The sequence below is a fragment of the Lepisma saccharinum genome, chromosome 22 (assembly GCF_977018435.1).
Source record: "Lepisma saccharinum chromosome 22, izLepSacc3.1, whole genome shotgun sequence".
Classification (NCBI taxonomy): domain Eukaryota; kingdom Metazoa; phylum Arthropoda; class Insecta; order Zygentoma; family Lepismatidae; genus Lepisma; species Lepisma saccharinum.
Window position 1 is genome coordinate 24,170,570 of NC_139250.1, and position 12,108 is coordinate 24,182,677.

A 12,108-nucleotide genomic window follows, 5' to 3' on the forward strand; every position below is an offset into this window, starting at 1 on the left:
CACGCCACTATTGATGTGGGTATTTTCAATTACAGAATGGTCAATAAAACACCGCCAGTGTAACCTTTGCTTACATAAGGCAACGTGGTAACGCTCGCTTGTTAATATATTGGAGGATAATAGTAAATGTGTATGTGTATATATATATATATATAAAATTGCAATAATGAATGGATTCAAGTTACCTTACTAGACACTAGACAAAACAAACATTAGGAAAAAATTAAATATTTATTATCGATGCGTGGAAAATATATTGACATCATTGGGACAACTTTCTTTCTTATTCACATTGAACTACACCCTGTTGATTAACAGTTATTTACGTTCTTTTGTGCAGATCATGTGTGCCTCATGTGTCTACCGTATGTATTGATTGATTGATTTGTTTTGATTTACTTTGCATTTTGTGCCACTTTTGGCCAATTTCCGAAAATGAGGATGAGTGATGATGTGATGAAATTGATGAATGGACACTCAAACATCTATGCCCAGGCCAGGATTCGATCCCGGGACACCTGGCGTCGTAGGTCTACCGAATGTATAAGGCTCTCGACTATATTTTTTAAAATCATGGTGTACAAAAATTGAAGAATTGCTCTTCATATGTTCACTACAACAAAATTCGTGAAAACTATCACGAGTAACGATTCTTTGGCTCTTACTGAAATGCAAATAGGTGAAAATTCGATCGCATTAAACTAGTAGATACCTGTAGAATAAAGTGACCAGATTTAAAGAAAACATACTTACAGACAAGGCAAAGTGAATATACGTATACTACATATTAATAACCTGGTAGCTGTAGAGCAAGACGGAATAAAACGGGTGTCATTTTCGTGTTCAGCCTCATGGATGTACTAAAAAACCACGATTACATCTCAAGCCCCTGAAACATGCAGGCGTATGTAATTTATCCTTTCGTGTTATCGTGTTATCTCTTTAAAATCTTGCATGGAAGAACCAACATGGCAGAAATGGAACCCCTGAGGAGAATGTGCAAGTTGTTCAACTCATTGTCTAGTAATAACCTTAGTATCGAACTTTTCAGTTCAAACGTCATTGTATTCTCTGAACACTGTATATAAACAGGGCACAATGAAGATTTTTATGTTCATAATATCACCCTAAATTAGACATTATCTACATTTTTGTTTAACCTTATTTAATATAAAATACTGTTTCAATTTCACTGTCGTATGTTTATCACTGTGTCTTATATGTGCAATTTATTACTCAATATCTCTATTACACTACTACTATTTACATGTGCAGTAAAAGAGAGAATTACCTGGGCCACGGGACCTAGAGTTTCGTAACGTTTTAAAGGCTGTTGTTTATGCAACCCAAATAACAAAATATTCGCTTAAGTTTGCCTGGTGGATCTGTGTTCTCTGGAAGGATTGCGCATTGACAGCATTTGTCACTTGACTCATGCTCCAGCCACAACAAACAGCAGGGTGCTACGAGGTCTTCAGAAGAGCATTTCATTCAGGAACTGGTTTCTTAACAAGAGCTACTCGTAAGGAAATATTCTTTCGAGTGATACTTGAGTCATTGTCAAGAAGGTTCACTGAGATTATGATTCTCATCAAAGACCACATGCCGCACGTTAATTGTTTAAGTCTAGTTTCTGCATTGGACGTACAGATTAAAGTGGCATCCGAACCAAATGTTCCTATATCTGGTATTGAATTCGGAAGACTTTGATTAAAATTCGAAGAAGTTACCACTACGCCATCGGAGAGGCAATGGATCGCCTTGAGAAAAAGACAATATTAAAAAGAAGACAATATTTTGTGGTCACAGTTTCGAACCGTGAGAGAGACAGATTTTTTTGTCCCATCGTCCATTTCACGAATATATAATTCTTCCTCGCTGACACGATTAACACGAGTGGTAGAATAAAAGCGAAGTAAAATAACCGGAACAGAAATAAAAGGAAAAATTAATCAAATCTTATCCATAATATTCTGCAGTAACTTCAGTCGTATTCACGGAATGCTTGCTACCTTTAAAGAGAGCAGTGGTCTCTAACATGTCTCTCCCTTCCTTTGTGTTATCAAATCACTCTGTCACGATTGGTCTAAAACTAATTAATGCGACGTTAATTAAACAATCCAAACAACGAAATAATGCATAATCAACTGCACAAAACAACATTCCAATTGCTTTCCAATCGGAAAACAATTAAGATACTGTAAAATGAAGAAAGATGCAGTAACAAAGTGGGAATTTTGTACGGTATAGAATTAAATCGGTGAAGATGTTCGATTTGATTGGATATTTGCTATTTAGTGTCGCAATTCTTTCACTTTTGGCAAATAGCGACGATGAAGATGAGTAATGAGTGATGATACGATGATATTGATTAAGGGATACTTACCAAGAACACCTATGGTCAAGCTGAGATTCGAACCAGGGGCCTATGCTGTCGTAGCGCGCTTTGCTAACCACTCCGCTACGGAGGTCGGTTAGGAGTGGACATTATAGCATATTTTGTGTGCTCAATCGGGATCAATCAATGGAATGACGAGGCACATTATATTATTAATATAATCATATCATAATATCACGTCATATTATTCTACACGAAGTAAGTAGTGCAGTTTGGGGAATTCAACGTCCTCTTGTGGTGAGCTGAAGTGGTGAGCTCGCCTTAATGGATTTCTCTCGTAAGGCAAGAGCTTTATTTGATGGCGCAGTGTTGCCAGCTTCTTACTCGAAAAAATCACCAAGGTTTTTGGGGTAACCTAACCTAAAACAAGGAGCTGGCAACCTTTTTCTTGCAGTGTTACCAACTCCTCACTCGAAAAAATCACCAAGGTTTTTTTTTCTTGGTCTAACGTAACGTAAAGCAAGGAGCTGGCAACCTTGCTTGAGGCTTGCCTTACAGTGCATAAAGCAAGGTTGCCAACCCACTGGTACTTTTGCCATAGCTTTTTACAAGAAAAAAAAGAGAGGGGGAAGAGTTAAACAACCGACAGCTTACCCACAGCTTTATTTGCTCTAACCTAACCTAAAGCAAGAAGCTGGCAATTTTGCTTGTGCAATCAACCCGGTTGACCGCCCCTCAAGTAAAAATCAGCGTTGCCAACTCCTCACTCGAAAAAAAAAAATCACCAAGGTTTTTTTGGTCTAACCTGGCCTAAAGCAAGGAGCTGACAACTTTGCTTGTGCAATCAACCCGGTTGACCGCCCTCAAGTAAAAATCAGCTTTGCCAACTCCTCACTCGAAAAAAAAAATCACCAAGGTTTTTTTGGTCTAACCTAGCCTAAAGCAAGGAGCTGACAACTTTCCTTGAGGCTTGCCTTACAGCGCATAAAGCAATTTTTGCCAACCTACACACACTAAACAAGGAGAGCCGACAACAAATATGTACTGCCGTAAAAGAGAGAGAGATGGGTGGATGGTAATATAGTATGTGTGTGCGTGTGCGCGTATAATATGTAGCATTATTAACTAGTGTGTGTTGGCAATTTACTTACAACTAAAAAAAATAGAGATGCCAACTTTGCTGTAAGATGAAGAGAGAGAGAGAGATTTATGGCTGGCAACAGTAATGAGCGAATGCGCCATATCGTAATTTTCCAAGTCCCGGGGGCCAATGTTTGTATATTGTGATTTTTGTAAACCTCTCTCGGGGGGAACGATGTGCCACACACGCGCGCATGTATTGTGACGCAAACAAACAAACAAACAAAATAATAATTGTTGTTTTTTAGGATTCCTGGCCCCTATAACCTCGCCAGGAGTGCGTGGTGCCCAACCAAAAAAGTAAAAGGTTTTCCCGTACGGCCTTCGAACGTAAAATTGATTGACGTAGGGGCAAATCTCTTCGGGGGTGTCTTTCAATTTGTACATTTACCTGTGCATACTATTTATTATTAATTTAGCCGTGTTCTGTTTGGCGTTTATTTCGAGCAGTTTGCCCGGCGGTAAAGTCTTATTGTTTTTTTAAATTTTTTGATTTTTTTACGCAGGGCCATGATCTTGCGTATGCACGTGGCGTTGAGCGTGTCCTGTGAGAAATACATGTGAAGATCAGCTTCCGTGCAGCCGGTTGGATTCGTGACGCCGCGATAAACATTAACTTCCGTACCGGGCGGAACGTCCGTTCCGGCGGCGTGGAATTTGCGCCACTCCCAAGTTCACGTTGAAAGGGGAGAGGCCAGCTGCTACCATGACGCTCGGGTAGAGTGACGTAAAATCCAATGTCAAAATAATCTCGTCCTCTGTTTTGTTTTTGAGTGCCACGTTCATGTGAGGGTTACGGTGTACGTACGGTGTACGGTGGAGAGTTCTGCGACCGAAAGTGAGGCTCGGTGAGGCTCGTCTTAATGGTTTGCTCTTGTAAGGCATAAGCCTTATTTTCTCGCAGTGTTGCCAACATCTTACTCGAAAAAATCACCAAGGTTTCTCTCCACGTTCTACTGCATAGGGTATCCTCGGGCAAACGCATGGGAAAGAGCACCGTGTGACTTCTCGTCGATATTTTGGTCCCGGCTTCGAATTTTCCTGCCTGGTAGTATGCTGCGTCCGTTTTGGATAATTTCAATGTTCCCACTGCCGTCGACGTGATGCCTGGATAATCTATTCTGTCGATGACGGTGTTGTGTTTCCTCACCTCCACCTGCGAGAACAGGTGAGGCACGAAGTTGTCCACGAGTATCAAGTTTGCTGCTGCGGGAAACGCGTCTCCGCTTTCCTTCTTCACCACGTCGAATTGAAGGTAGAGGTCCGCTCTGTGAGGATGAACGAACCCGTCCCCTACGTCCACGTCGTATTCGATCTCTCTGTTCGCTTCGTTCAAATTTCCGAACATAGGTTCTATTCATATTTTTACTCACGTATAGGCGTACATGATGAATCAGCAAACATATTTTTTCTAAGTCTTGCTGTTTCCAAGATAGCCCTATTTCCGGTCGCTATTTTCGATTTCCGAACATAGATTCTATTCATACTTTTTCTCACATATAGGCGTACATGAAAAATCCGCAAACAGAATTTTCCTAAGTCTTACCGTTTCCAAGATAACCCTATTTCCGGTCGCTATTTTCGATTTCCGAACATAGATTCTATTCTTACTTTTTCTCACATATAGGCGTACGTGATGAATCACCAAACAGATTTTTCCTAAGTTTTACTGTTTCCAAGATAATCCCACTTCCGGTCGCCATTTTGGATTTCCGAGCATAGGTTCTATTCATACTTTTTCTCACATATAGGCGTACATGAAAAATCCGCAAACAGAATTTTCCTAAGTCTTACCGTTTCCAAAATAATCCCACTTCCGGTCGCTATTTTGAATTTCCGAGCATAGGTTCTATTCATACTTTTTCTCACATATAGGCGTACGTGATGAATCACCAAACAGATTTTTCCTAAGTTTTACTGTTTCCAAGATAACCCCACTTCCGGTCGCTATTTTGGATTTCCGAGCATAGGTTCTATTCATATTTTTTCCCACGTATAGGTGTACGTGATGAATCCCCAAACAGATTTTTTGCTAAGTCATGAATTGGAGGGTTCTATGACAACCTATATTAATTCTCGTAAGAGAACAGAACGTGTCCCACGGGGCAAGTTAAGGGGCATGTGCATGGCCAAAGGGGAAGTTTTTTTGCGCGCTCAAGCATGATTTAATTTTATTATATTTTCAGATTGACCACAAAACAAGGTGTTGACAGGCAGTGTGTATATATATTGTAAGAAGATGTTTTATTATCAACTTCTACTTCTTGCAGTACATCCTGGACACAGCGTTGCAGGTTAACAAAGGACCTTTGGTTAGTATATTATTTTTTTTTAAAACTGTTCGGTTACTCGCTCGTTCCTGACATCATACACAAAAGTTTTCTTCGCGATGAGGATGACGCTACACAGAGTGTCGGCAGGCAAGGCATCGTGGAACTCGCACACAATCTTGATGTTGGTGCGATCGTTAACAACCACCTGCTTTCTTTTAGATGTGTTGATGACGAACATGGGTCTGTGAGCTATGAACTCGTTTGGATTGTAGTACACGTCCACGTTACCGGAAGTCACTCGTTTGTAAGCTGTGTACGCCTCGTACAGTTTCAGGTAGTCCTCTTCTGCGATGTTTAGGTTGTAGTTCTCACGTGGGAAAACTTCGTTCCTACCATTTTTGAGGTAAATGTTCTTAATCTTGCAGTTGTCGAACTGGCTTGAATTTTTCTCCTGATTGTTACCCCTTCCTGTCTGGAAGAGTACGGCTGCAAACTCGGGCATGTCGTACCGAATGTTGTTGAATTGCGTGGTTACGTCAAATTCGAAATGATTGCCGGAAGCAGGTTTTTGCACACACTGGTAGCCATAAAACTGAATGGACAGTTGAGGATTCTTCAGGATGTCGGCTTTGTACTTGAGAGCATAGTTTGATTCGTATTCTACCACTGGCACGCGCAGCTCCATGGACCTTACAATACACTTGGCAGCGTCGGGTAGTGTGTTGGGAAGCAAGGTAGTCCCGTCCGGGCCCAAAGTGCTGTATCGCATCAGTGCGTTGTTGTCGTTGGCAGCTCTGCGAAAAGTGACGCGCAAACCGCCCTTCCACATGATCTCCTTGTAGTCCGAGAAGAAACCGGGCAGCAGACGCATGGGAAATAGTACTGTGTGATTTTGAGTTTTGATTTTTGTACCTGCTTCGAATCCCCCTGCCTGGTAGTATGCTGCATCGGTCTTGGAGAGTTTCAGTGTTCCCACGGCAGTCGAGGTAATCCCGGGGTAGTCAACCCTATCGATGACGGTGCCGTGCTTTCTAACTTCCACCTGCGAGAATAGGTACGGCACAAAATTATCTACGAGTCTTAGGTTTGCGTTGGCAAGAAATGCTTCGCCGTTGTCTCTCTTCACTACATCAAACTTGACGTACAAATCAGCTCTGTGAGGGTGAATGAATCCATCCCCGACGTCCACATCGTATTCTATCTCTCGATTCGCTTCGTTAAGGTTGGCAAACGTGCGACGGTTGGGAGGGAAGGACTGCAACTCGTAACTTTCGATTTGTTCCATGATGGCTATTTATTATATGTTAATCTCCACGACGGCAGTGGTCGCGGCTCCTGCAAAATCAACTACCTCCCTCTTCTTGTTTGTCACTGCTAATTCTATGTTGTCTATGCGATTACGAGATACAGGAAAGTATATCGGTGGGGGAGGGTGTGTAGATAATTGGCTCCATGAACTCAGAGTTTGGTTTGAACGTAGCGATAATACCTGTCTGCTTGTGACTCCCTGGGATGCCGTCAGAGGATTTGGTGATCATATCTTGATTATTTTTTTTACAGAGCAGTTCGGGTAGGTTGTTATTTATAGACCCCACCCCAATTTTTTTTGTTTTGTGTTCATGACGATGGTCGTACCTAATGCGGCGACCCGTTCGCCCAGCGAGACGTCTCTGCTGACGAGTCTCCCGAAAGCTGCGTGCTCTAACTTTCTGTCAGCATCATGACGTACATCGAGATCGGTATTGGTATTGTAGGCAATATCGTGATTCTTGCATGCAGCATCCAGGGGATTCACACCCTTGTCGCCTCTTTTTAGTCGCTGTTCGAGTTTGGTACCGGGGCCGCGGTACTGGTAACCTGGCAAGTGCATCTTGAAGGGTAGCTTGTTGATGATGTCGTTCACGAGACCTCGACCTTCGGCCACGTTCCAAAATTTCGGAGGTAGGGTGTTGATGATTTTGATGAGGTACCCTATGCCTTTGTCGTCATTCACAATGAAGTTGGCAAGCTTGGAGCTAACCATGTCTACAATTCCTACCTTCTCGTTGCGAAAGTTGCTGTTGCCTGCATTCTCCTCTCCTGCAATAACCAACAACCTGTCTATGAGCTTGCGCACGTCGTCAACCCACACAAACTCTTTGGGCAGGTTGTTGTAGAGTTTGACGCCGCTGCCTGTTTTGACCTGGTTCCATATCGGCTTGATGAGGTTCTTGTATTTTTCGCCGCTGCTAGATTTGACGCGATTCTGCGTAGCGTCGTTGTTTTGGTACAAGGCATCCGTCATGATCAAAATTTCCTTGTAACTTTGGTAATCTTCGTCTGTGTAATCTCTTGGTTGTTTTTTTTTTGGTGATGAGTTCCCACAGTCCAACCGTGCCGGGATACCTGTTCCAGCTGTTTTTCTCACCCAAATTGACTTTCACGTTGTCACCCTCGAACGTGACTTTCGATTTTCCGATTTTCCAAACCACGCCCTCGTTGAGTTCCATGGTTGGATACAATCCGAAAACCTCGTTTTTCTCGAACTAAACTCAACGGCCTGTTGATCAATCAATTTTCGGAACGCTGCTCTTCTTGCTGGAACAGTGACGATTTCGGATTCGCGACGATCGACATGACGAGGAAACCCAACGACGGAAATACAGAAACAAAATTAACGACTTTCTAAACGTTGCACCTCAGGCCGCTGATCTCCCGAAGATGGTCCTTGAGAACCATTTCACAAGGGATGCGAAATTCCGGCGTTGTTCTTGCTATGATTACAAGTTTTTTTTACATCCTCACAATCTCTGTTTACTGCGTGTTTAAATATTTTACATAGTAGCTCGGGCGGCAAATCAGTTATACGAGACATGTTGTTATTATTATTATTTTTCACTCTATGTTATTTATATACCCCACCCCAATTTTTGTTTTGTGTTCATGGCGATGGTGGTACCTAGTGCGGCGACCCGTTCACCCAGCGATGCGTCTCTGCTCACGAACCTTTCGAAAGCTGCGTGCTCTAACTTTCTGTCTGCTTCGTGACGTGCGTCCAGATCCGTCTGCGTGGTGTTGTAGGCGATGTCGTGATCTTTGCATGCGGCATCCAACGGATTCACACCCTTGTCCCCTCTCTCCAATCTTTTCTCGAGTTTGGTGCCCGGTCTGCAGTACTGGTAGCCAGGTAAATGCATCTCAAAAGGTAACTTGTCTGGACATTGCAACGTTCGCCTCCGAAATAAAACCACTCGACGATTGTCGTGAAAATTCAGACGTTGTGTTCGACGACGCCATCCTGGAAAATCAAAATGAAATTCGCAATTTTTTCACGCAAGGTCGTCACAAAAAAAATGGATTGCTTCTAGCTCAAACGTTTTCCAAAATTCCAAAACAGTTACTACGCGACAACGCTAATTTCATATGTTTGTTTCGTCAAGATCACACCAACCTCAAGCACGCGTACGATGACTACGTAGGCGGAGACATGAACTACAATCAATTTTCGGAACGCTGCTCTACTTGCTGGAACGGTGACGATTTCGGATTCGCGACGATCGACATGACGAGGAAACCCAACGACGGAAAATACAGAAACAAAATCAACGACTTTCTAAACGTTGCAACGTTGTGAGAAACGACGTATATAAATAAACGTTTATTTATATACGTCGTTTCTCACAACGTTGCAACGTTTAGAAAGTCGTTGATTTTGTTTCTGTATTTTCCGTCGTTGGGTTTCCTCGTCATGTCGATCGTCGCGAATCCGAAATCGTCACCGTTCCAGCAAGTAGAGCAGCGTTCCGAAAATTGATTGTAGTTCATGTCTCCGCCTACGTAGTCATCGTACGCGTGCTTGAGGTTGGTGTGATCTTGACGAAACAAACATATGAAATTAGCGTTGTCGCGTAGTAACTGTTTTGGAATTTTGGAAAACGTTTGAGCTAGAAGCAATCCATTTTTTTTTGTGACGACCTTGCGTGAAAAAATTGCGAATTTCATTTTGATTTTCCAGGATGGCGTCGTCGAACACAACGTCTGAATTTTCACGACAATCGTCGAGTGGTTTTATTTCGGAGGCGAACGTTGCAATGTCCAGACAAGTTACCTTTTGAGATGCATTTACCTGGCTACCAGTACTGCAGACCGGGCACCAAACTCGAGAAAAGATTGGAGAGAGGGGACAAGGGTGTGAATCCGTTGGATGCCGCATGCAAAGATCACGACATCGCCTACAACACCACGCAGACGGATCTGGACGCACGTCACGAAGCAGACAGAAAGTTAGAGCACGCAGCTTTCGAAAGGTTCGTGAGCAGAGACGCATCGCTGGGTGAACGGGTCGCCGCACTAGGTACCACCATCGCCATGAACACAAAACAAAAATTGGGGTGGGGTATATAAATAACATAGAGTGAAAAATAATAATAATAACAACATGTCTCGTATAACTGATTTGCCGCCCGAGCTACTATGTAAAATATTTAAACACGCAGTAAACAGAGATTGTGAGGATGTAAAAAAAACTTGTAATCATAGCAAGAACAACGCCGGAATTTCGCATCCCTTGTGAAATGGTTCTCAAGGACCATCTTCGGGAGATCAGCGGCCTGAGGTGCAACGTTTAGAAAGTCGTTAATTTTGTTTCTGTATTTCCGTCGTTGGGTTTCCTCGTCATGTCGATCGTCGCGAATCCGAAATCGTCACTGTTCCAGCAAGAAGAGCAGCGTTCCGAAAATTGATTGATCAACAGGCCGTTGAGTTTAGTTCGAGAAAAACGAGGTTTTCGGATTGTATCCAACCATGGAACTCAACGAGGGCGTGGTTTGGAAAATCGGAAAATCGAAAGTCACGTTCGAGGGTGACAACGTGAAAGTCAATTTGGGTGAGAAAAACAGCTGGAACAGGTATCCCGGCACGGTTGGACTGTGGGAACTCATCACCAAAAAAAAAACAACCAAGAGATTACACAGACGAAGATTACCAAAGTTACAAGGAAATTTTGATCATGACGGATGCCTTGTACCAAAACAACGACGCTACGCAGAATCGCGTCAAATCTAGCAGCGGTGAAAAATACAAGAACCTCATCAAGCCGATATGGAACCAGGTCAAAACAGGCAGCGGCGTCAAACTCTACAACAACCTGCCCAAAGAGTTTGTGTGGGTTGACGACGTGCGCAAGCTCATAGACAGGTTGTTGGTTATTGCAGGAGAGGAGAATGCAGGCAACAGCAACTTTCGCAACGAGAAGGTAGGAATTGTAGACATGGTTAGCTCCAAGCTTGCCAACTTCATTGTGAATGACGACAAAGGCATAGGGTACCTCATCAAAATCATCAACACCCTACCTCCGAAATTTTGGAACGTGGCCGAAGGTCGAGGTCTCGTGAACGACATCATCAACAAGCTACCCTTCAAGATGCACTTGCCAGGTTACCAGTACCGCGGCCCCGGTACCAAACTCGAACAGCGACTAAAAAGAGGCGACAAGGGTGTGAATCCCCTGGATGCTGCATGCAAGAATCACGATATTGCCTACAATACCAATACCGATCTCGAAGTACGTCATGATGCTGACAGAAAGTTGGAGCACGCAGCTTTCGGGAGACTCGTCAGCAGAGACGTCTCGCTGGGCGAACGGGTCGCCGCATTAGGTACGACCATCGTCATGAACACAAAACAAAAAAAATTGGGGTGGGGTCTATAAATAACAACCTACCCGAACTGCTCTGTAAAAAAAATAATCAAGATATGATCACCAAATCCTCTGACGGCATCCCAGGGAGTCACAAGCAGACAGGTATTATCGCTACGTTCAAACCAAACTCTGAGTTCATGGAGCCAATTATCTACACACCCTCCCCCACCGATATACTTTCCTGTATCTCGTAATCGCATAGACAACATAGAATTAGCAGTGACAAACAAGAAGAGGGAAGTAGTTGATTTTGCAGGAGCCGCGACCACTGCCGTCGTGGAGATTAACATATAATAAATAGCCATCATGGAACAAATCGAAAGTTACGAGTTGCAGTCCTTCCCTCCCAACCGTCGCACGTTTGCCAACCTTAACGAAGCGAATCGAGAGATAGAATACGATGTGGACGTCGGGGATGGATTCATTCACCCTCACAGAGCTGATTTGTACGTCAAGTTTGATGTAGTGAAGAGAGACAACGGCGAAGCATTTCTTGCCAACGCAAACCTAAGACTCGTAGATAATTTTGTGCCGTACCTATTCTCGCAGGTGGAAGTTAGAAAGCACGGCACCGTCATCGATAGGGTTGACTACCCCGGGATTACCTCGACTGCCGTGGGAACACTGAAACTCTCCAAGACCGATGCAGCATACTACCAGGCAGGGGGATTCGAAGC